This window comes from Oryza glaberrima, chromosome 12, assembly GCF_000147395.1.
Source record: "Oryza glaberrima chromosome 12, OglaRS2, whole genome shotgun sequence".
NCBI lineage: Eukaryota > Viridiplantae > Streptophyta > Magnoliopsida > Poales > Poaceae > Oryza > Oryza glaberrima.
This window is the reverse complement of record NC_068337.1, coordinates 9,937,833-9,947,082: the sequence shown is the minus strand read 5'-3', so window position 1 is coordinate 9,947,082 and position 9,250 is coordinate 9,937,833. Positions and strand designations below refer to the sequence as shown.

General features: G+C 43.4%; 1 protein-coding gene across 1 annotated transcript in view; it reads right to left on the bottom strand.

Annotated features, from left to right (window-relative positions):
• Positions 1-685, bottom strand: part of LOC127756987 (uncharacterized tatC-like protein ymf16) — a 4,131-nt gene extending 3,446 nt beyond the window's left edge. The window contains exon 1 of the mRNA XM_052282374.1: positions 1-685. This exon is cut by the window's left edge and continues 3,446 nt beyond it. The gene's annotated coding sequence lies outside the window, so the exon portion shown is untranslated.
• Positions 686-9,250: the final 8,565 nt, after the last annotated feature.

The window sequence follows — 9,250 nt, the reverse complement described above, 5'->3', positions numbered from 1 at the left end:
TGGATCCCAAGACAAGACTTCCTCTTAACTAGCGAGGAGGTTTAAGGGAAGTTTCCTTCACCGGGCCTGGGAAGGATAGAAAGAAGTGGAATATTCAAAGCATCCTAGTAAGAAACAAAACATGTCAAAAAATCCTTTTTCTGGGTCCCTGAGACTCTTGTTTTTCCATTTTGATGTTGTTATAGGCTTTTCACCCACCCGCCTTATTCCCTTATGAAGAGAAAGTTGACTAAATAACTAGATTCTCAAGCTCTCATTAACTTAAACCTCTTCTTTCGCCTACTTGTTTTCCTGCTTGCTAAGCGGCTTGTCTTGTTCGCCTCGGCCCAGCTTCCTTTCCGTAGTGAGAGAAGTGATTACACTCGACCATCTTCGAGGCTGCTTTCTGCTAGCCATATTCCTAATCTGGGTATCCTTCCTTGTTCAGGAATTCCTGGCCATGGGCGGTATTCACTTGATATCGCGTTCACAAGCTTCTTCTGGCGTACGTAATGTGAGGTCTTTCCTTCGCTCCGCTACTAGTTCTCCTGGGCCAAGATTGATTTGGGGCATCATGTTCAATTGTGAGTTGGACAGTTCGTTCCGGATCTGCATAGTCAGAAAATCTCGTTCCAACCGGTCATGAAAGTTAGTGGAAGTGTATGACTGCTTTCTTTGTTAGGTGATTGATAGAGTTTCGTTTTCCATAACTCTCGAGCTCATTCATCGTAGAATCCAGATGAACGCAAGTCGACATCGGGATACGCATTTTGGCTTGGTAGCGGTGTTATCTCTTGGAGTAGCAAGAAGCAGTCCTGTATAGCTCTGTCCCAAGCTCCTCTTTCTAGTAGCCCTACTAAACCTATGAGTTGACTCGTACATACTCACTTATTCTTGACTTATCTGTGACTGCATATTCCTAGCATTGTACCAGGGAATGTTGTAGACCGACGGGCACTTCGTTGCCGGGCTGGAATAGAAACTGACGTATGGAGGACTTGTGAGATCTTTCACTCTTCGACAACGAAAGCCTTGAGGACGTCCGCGATGTGTTATAGGGACGTCCCGCGATCTTGCTTCTAGAGTACGTACGGGAACATCCAATCGAGTGCCTAACCTTGGGTGCTCCGATCTTGTTCGTGAGGAAGCAAGACTGCCTTCTTCGTTCAATGAATCTGCATACCACCAAGGGCTATTTGAAAAAAGAAGTCTGAATCCGTGTCTTCTCTGCCATTTGATTTCCTTCACCACTAGCCCCGCCAGCTACTAGAGTATAGCTACTTTCGCTACCTTGACTCTTCTTGTTATTATCCAGACCCATCAAGTCATTCAAAAGCAAAGAAAGAAAGATGAATAAGCAAAGCGAAGGCCAAGCCTGATCTCCCTTTCCTTGATATGGTGGACTCCTAAAATAGGCTTTCTTTGTTCGTATGATTTTTAATAATACTATAATAAGCCACTCCTGAAAATAGGCTGGCTACTCGAACCAAATATTGAACTTGCTCTTTAGCATAGGTAGACTTCACTACCTGGATAGGTCAGCCTCGTTCCCATTTCTCTGGTCCTATATGTTTTTTTTGCAAGTACCATTCCTGCTATTCGCATTGATTGAGTACTTTATAGTTTTCTTCTTGATGGAAGTGTCAAATACTTAGTAGGAAGTCCCGGTGGGTAATCACCAAATGTTCTAGTACGAGTACATCCAGTTCCGGGTGGTCATCTAGTATGGGACCTAAGAGAAGCCCTTTTTTAATCCTTTTATTAAGCCATTGCTAATCCCGTAAGGCAATCCTTCAACGTTGTAGAAAAGAGTTCAATACAAAGCACACAAAGGCTTTGGACTATGAAAGGCTACCTTTATCATGCATGAATAAGGCCGGGAGATTATGTCCTCAACAAACCTATCTACTACTAAATGACAATTAAAGGGACGCCAACCATTGGAGGTGATACTAGTGATGGTAATGGTGAAGATTCTTCTCTTTTTCCTGGGTACATAAAGATAAGAAGAAGGCAACGAAAAGCACTTAGAAAAGGCTATTAAGAAACTGATCCACTATTTGAAACCTGTCATCCACGTTAGAAAGAGAGCCATGAAAAGCATAGATCCTCAAGGGAAAGGAAAAAAACACCACTTCGTCTATTTACGATTCCCATAAACCAGGCCGTGCTTTCTTTATTTAGTAAGCTCAGCCGAAGAGCCCTGGACCGGCAGCACCTGCAAATGAAACATGCATGCCTTTCGCTGCGCACCTTTATTTGCTTCGGAAATCAAACATGCATTTCTTCTCAACATAAACATATACCGGTCTTTCTCTCTAGCCTATACTTGACCTTGCGTACAAGCCTATTATCCTATCGGTATGCCTATGTGACCCATATGTGCTAAACCGGTACTTGTTACTTACTTCTATCTATTAAACGTTACCGGTACTTAGTTACCGTGACTTAATCATGCTTAGTACTAAACCTTACTACGTAGTTCATTCAAGCTATACTGACCTTTCCATGTTTTGTACTAATCACTTGCCTCTTCGCTTAGTGCACTCGAAACAGAGCTTCAAGTAAGATGTTTGTGGAACATCTCTATAGCTTGTCTTACCCACCTCTTTGGTTCCTTAGAAAGAAGCTTCAAAACAGCACCATTGGCCGAAGCAGACCTGGAAGCTGATCTGCGAGTGAATGAAATTGAACAATTAATACGCCTTTCATGCTAAAATCGGACGATTTCGACCTTTCCGGATGTCGATTGGGATAAGGGTTTGATCGAGAGCTAGGAGATTCGGTTGTTTAACCTAAGAGAAGAGATCCAGTTTACAGAGGAGATGCCAGGGGCGGTGGCTGTTCAAGGCTAAGGAGGAAGGCTTGATTTCTTAAAAAAAAGATAAGATCCGACTATCAAACCAAAGGAAATTGCCAACAAGAGTAGCTTAAAAGCACCTAGTTACCGAGGCAGATGAGAAGAACTGAACAAGCCAAGAAGAGTACTCAATCAAAGCGAGCTTTCATTTTTGCGGGTTATATTTAAACTTGTTTTTTTTAAGCACACTACACACTACTTTCTATAGGACAGGGTCAGGTAAGAGAGGACGACAAGCCAATGGTAAATCCGAGTTGGAAAAAGAGATGCAACACCCAAGTCAATCTATGAAAAAGCTGGCACTCATCGCTACAGGCACTCACTTTCTTTAGGTCCCAGAAGAGAGCAAATGCTAAATGCCAAGACAATTCAATTCAATTATATGATAAAAGGGCCAAAGTGTTGAAAGAGGAAAGAGGGAGGAATTGATACGAAAAGCGTAGGAAATGTAAAAACTACACACACCACTTAGTAAATATGCTCTAGTAAATTCAATACTATATATAGGAAGTACGGCGGACAAGCCTGGTATTGTTAGTTAAGCTAGTAAATTCCTTCCCTCACTTCACTACGACGAGGAAATGCATTGGGCTAGCTATGATATTTGGCTAGATAGAGTTGAATGTGAAACACACCAATGTTCAAGTGTTGAGTAGGCAATTAGCAAGGAGAAGAAAAAGTTTTCAATCCAGGAGTTCTAATCTCTCCTCCTCGCCGCGGGTAATTCGCTGACTTAAGTCAATATGAAAAAGTGTGGAAAATGGGTGGTTGTACTTTCATCGACGAAAGGAACAAAGAACTACCAACAATAATACCGATCAATAGTTTTTCTTTCAATATCTACTGGTGCTTCCATGTCTCATTGGACCGATGCAATTGTGTCTTTCGGTCACTTTATTTTGGTTGGTAGGATCCGCCTACAGGCGGGGTAACAGGGGTATTAAGATTAGGGTGTAAGGGAAGGAACAGTTGGGAAATCCCCGGTCTCAAAGAGACAAGAGACATACAGACTTTAGGGACTATGGGCAATGAGGGAGGAGCCGAGCGGCGAGGATGTGCATTTACTACCTTTTTGGAAAAGATTGACTTCAGTTCGGAGGCAAATGAAACACTTCCACAACTCGCGGATAGAATTGATTGCCCGGAATCACTTATTGGTTGGTGGTTGGAGTGCATTTCCTATATATACCTTTTCATTTCTTGGTTGAATTCCACTGTTAATCGAAGGATTTTCCTTTGCAATTTTGGCATATTGAAGTGCGTGCATTTCTTCTGGTGAATTTCAACTAGAATAGCTTGATTTCCCACACGAATACGAGAAATAGATTGGATTTCCAAATAGATTGACTCGGGCTTTCTTGGCATTTGCTACTCTGTTGAGTTGAGTAAGTTGTTCATATCGAGGTTAGGGAATTTCCTAGCTAGTACCACAAGCTAGTCGAAATAGACTTTGCTATCAGCTTCAAGCCATCTTCCTGGAATATATCGAAGTCAAACCATGATCACTCCTCGAAAAAAGTGCTAGTTTTTGACCTCCCTATTGAAAGTCAAAGTCAGAAGTAGCAAGCTGATATCCGTCTTGTAATTCCAAATTCCCTTTGTCTTCCAATTTCCTAGTCGAATAGACGAATTACTGAGAGGAGAGATTTTTAGTTTATTTAGTTTTTCATTTCATATTTTGATGCCGCACTCTTTCTTGTCCGGAGGAAGAATTTCATGGAATAGAATTTCTTGAATTAGCTAGCTATCATAGTTTTCTTTCTTACCCCAAAAACCAACACTGACTGGGGTTGTTCAATCTTAAGTGGAGTGAGTTAAATGACTTGGCTTGCTCAATTCCTTCCCGGTGTAATTTCATAAAAGGAATAGCACTCGTTCTGCGGCGCATTGAACCTTAGAATGAGCACTTTGACCAGACAAAGCTCTAGTGCGTGGAGTATCCTTTCCTACTAGTCTTGATCTGTCTACTTTAATACCGGGGATTCCCTGATTTCCTTCCTCTACACCCCGAGTAGTGATTTATACGAATGAATTGCCTGAGCATAAGATTGATTACCTCCTCGTAGTGAGTGGATTTGTGTAGATGGATTTTTCCACACTCATGTCATTCCTTTCTTTGTTTAGCTTTTCGTTGTCTAGAATATCCTAATTTCGTGTACTGAATTTACTAGCTTTTTGTTCCCGGCGGACAAGAGAATCTCATAGAAATTCAGTACACGAAAGCTGTCAGCCCCAGACATGGAAGTCTCCCTTGCATCCTAACTAAAAAGGAGCCCGAGAAGTGAGTTGAACTCTGACCAGCCCAGACTTCTACATAAATTCCTAGCTTTTAGCTAGTTGATTTGTTTGACATAATATCATATGTGATTTGAGTGTGGTACCTTTTCACGAATTCCACTTTAGAGATTTGCCCTGCCCGACCGAACGAACGAGTCCATCTATTCGGGCTAGTCAAGAAATTCCAATGCGAAATGCAAGCAGAGAGTGCCCGGCGCACAACCACTCCAATCCGCCTGGGTCTTCTCGAATGTGTAGAACCTACTTTAAAACCCGCGTCCTCGCTGAGGAGTGCCTACGTACTTTCTTCATAGAAGAAAGATCAGGGTTGCTTTCGTAGTTCTTTCGAAATGATTTACAGTCATTCTTCTTATTTTATTGAATACATTACAGCTAGTACCGGATTTTTCCAATTTTTAGAAAGGTTTATCAGTCCCTGTAAGGTATACTCTTTACCCTTATTGAGGATTCCATGAGCGACTAAGTGTCCTTTTGCTCATTCCAGAATCCATCCCGGTCCGGGTCTAATTGGGCCATGCGATCGATAATATCTTTCTTAATAAAATGATTGAGTCTATATCATCGTCGCTTACTTCCCTTTGGGGAGTTCAAGTTTCAAGTCCTGCTTCTTATAACATCATGTTGAATTTGGTGGTTTGATGGCCCGGCATTTTCTTCTCCAAGTTGAGGTTCAGGGTTCGGACGGGGTGTGGCTTGTGGGATGGGCTCTCCCCGATCTGGAACAGCCCCGAATACGTGTTCCAGGGGAACCTTCCGGAATTGGAATAAGGGTCAAAACGGGGCTGTTCCCTTGCGGCACCTCTTCCCCGGGGGAATCCGGTGCGGGTATCTGGCCCGAAAGCCCATTGAAAAAGAGGACGACGGAGTAGAGGCTTCAGCTGACTTGCCCGCAGCGGAATCCGAAGGACCCGCTTCACTAGGCCCAGGCCCTGGTGGGTTCTCCATAGCGGAAGCAACCTCTGGGCCTTCCAAAAAAAAACGAAAACAAACCAGAGAAGGATCCAATTAGAGTAGAGGAAAAAGCCTCCCTCCTCCTTCTGACAATATAAAGTCCCAAAAAAATGAGGGAAATAAAAATAAAAATAAGGTAAGGTCTATCGGTCCACAAACCACTGAAGAAAAATTTGCCAATAAATTTTGACACGATACGTTCGTATCTCGAGATTGAGGGAATCTGTCCCCCATTCCTCGTGAGCTACTTACTAGGAGAAGGCAGAACCAGAAGAATTGTGAGAAATAAGTCAATTTATCAAGTTTAGGCATTCGATTTGGATTTAAATAAAACCTTCAAGACAGAAAAAGACTCCCTTTCTTCTATTGATTCTTGACGTCGGAAATGGTTGGTTTTAATGCTCGCACAGACGAAATAGAATACCGGATTGGAACCTTAGCCGCCCGGGAATAGAATCCTTCACCACCAGGAAAGGCAATCGCCACGACGCTGACATCTTTTCATACGTACTAGACCCGGAAGGCGGAAGAAGCCGCTTACACGACTTCCAATACAGACAACTCAAGCAAGAGGTTGACATCACTCCTGCAACTGCAAGACACAGACTCAATCAAGCAGCACTGACCGCTATTCCCTACATAGCTAAGATGTCTGACACTGCGCCTTAAGAGGCTAGCTTCACTATAAAGAGAAATAAAGCTTGATTTCCCCCTTCATAATACCTATTAAGTAAGTATTGCCATCCTTTGCCCTAGCTCATCTTCCTTCTCGGGGCTAAAGAGGATCAGAGTTCTATCCGTTCGTGGATAAGAGAAGACTAGTTAGAAGAGGGAAGGGTGGGAATGAAACAATCCAGGGTCAAACGAAGATACTTGTTAGCCTAGCCCCATGTGTATCCGTAGCCTTCCCTGTTTTGAGAATCTCATATTGCTTCGTAGGACGTGTGTCCTCGTATGTTCCGTCGCCTGTTCCTGGATAAGTAGATTTTCTACCAACCAAGTAGAATCAGCCCTGAGAATCAGCAGCTGAGAATGCTGGCAAATCATAACATTAACTACGCCATTCTTGAGCGCCAATCAGTATCCTCCTAGATTCTCATGTGTTGAGTATCAAACAAAAGATCCCATGTTTGGTTGGTCAGATCAATTCGGCTTTAACCCATTCATTGTTTTATCGAGGCAAGACAAAAAGGGACAGTTTTCTTATCTTTGAGGTCTCAACGAACGGTTCTTAAATCATTAACGGATGCAGAAATGGGACAAGTTATTACCGGTTTGAGGGGGACAATGGTTTTCTAGGTTGTTTCACCAATCTGTTGAATTGGAATGGAGCTCACGACCGTGAAAACCCCTCGTTGTTTGATGGCACCTATCTTGTTTCCCTTCGGGGAGAAATACTACTCTTGTTTTTCTTGTTCTTCTTTCTCGAAGAGATGGGTGCACCGCCTTGGAGAAGGTAGTGTGCCTATCGACGACTCCTTTCCATTGTATGGGAGGATATCTTCTTTGTTGTAGCTGAACTGATGTATGAATAAGGAGAGTGTGAATGGGGATTGGAGAATGCCTTGCAATGAATTAAGGATCCTTCTTGTATGGCCTCCAGAGGAGCCTCTAATGACCTTTCCACACCTGTTTTGAAGGGAATCACTCGTGGCAACTCCTAGAATGCGGTTAGAACTTGTTTTTCTTCATAAATATGGGGCTCTGCCATAGAACCTCCACTCCACTGCTATGATCCGTCTTCGATTCACCAGCATCAGCTACTCTCACCCGAACCGCAACGGTTCATAGTCTGCACACCCCACCAAATTCAAATCTTCAGCTAAAGTAATATAGATTGCTTCAAGACAATGAAAGAGTTTGGTTGTACTACAGGTGGATGCCCCCTAGCTCATAGGTCATAGCCGTAGTTCGTGCCTTTGGAGTCTAAGAGAAGGGACTTCTTTATACGTTTGAGATGTGGGATCTGTCTAACTCGCACTATGTTTAACCCGTTGGACTTCGAAGTGGTCCCACTCTCTTCTATCTCCGAATCTCTTGCTCTGCCTCTGGGCGCTAATGGATTTTACTTTGACTCTTTACGGCATCTGGTTTCAATCCAGTTATCTTGCTCAGTTGTATTCCTTTTCCCTTGCCAGGTTCTATCACAGCAGACTATTTCACTCCCGGAATTGGGTTGAATCAGAATCTCTTTCCCTTGCCTTTTCAGCTAGCGAGCATACCTAGCTTGCTTCTTTGTCACGAGCGGGAGTCGAACCCGCATTGCCCTTCCTGAAAGAGACGTCTCTTTCAGATCGCGACTTTGGTGACGCAGTTCAGTCGGCGATAAAGCCTTCCTACGTCTGCGGGCTGGTCGGCCACCCAATCCTGCTCTTCAATGAATCACTGAAGTCCCCAACCCTATCTATGATACCCCCATCCCAACCATTCTTCCTTGAAATCCTTTACTGGTGGATCCCCATCCCCATCGCACTATTGGCTAATGCCATCCAAAATTGTATAAGATCCTGAAAACTAAGGGGATTCGCCTTAAGAATTGTAGCCAGTCCTTCAAATCTTCTATGGGATCGAAGAAGAAGAGTTCAAAATCATCATTCATGATCTTGTAGACTATATTCCTTATATTCTCCTTGTCCAGGGGACTCTTTAAAGTTGATTTGTTTCCCCTACTCTCCGGTAAAGCTCCTCAGAAATTGCTTTAGGAAGATGCGTGTTCGGCCGCATAAGCCAGATAAATTGAAGAAGAAGGGGCAGCCCCACCCCCCTGTAGAGTTTACTCGGGCCAGCCTCCCCTTGTAGCTGGGGTAGACTGGTAGTAGTTTCACCTATAAAATTTTGCATTGTGGAATGTAGGTTGGAACTACCTGTTCCGGGATTGTAGAAAGGAAGGGCTCCACAGTTGATGAAACTACCTGTTCTGGCATTTCTGAAAGGAAAGGCAGGACAGCTAAAATAATTCGCTGTCAGCCGCAGTATAGATACTTCGAGTTTTGGTAACTCTGAGAGAGTAGCGCTACAGATTGAAGTTTTTCTGCCCCCGATTATAAGTTCTCGTCGACCACGGCCTATAGGAAACCAGGCTATCCACTGCTTTTAAGCCTGTTTTGCATGGGTTCGTGCACAGATTTACGTTCCAGAATCCCTGTTTTCGTGATCGCAGAA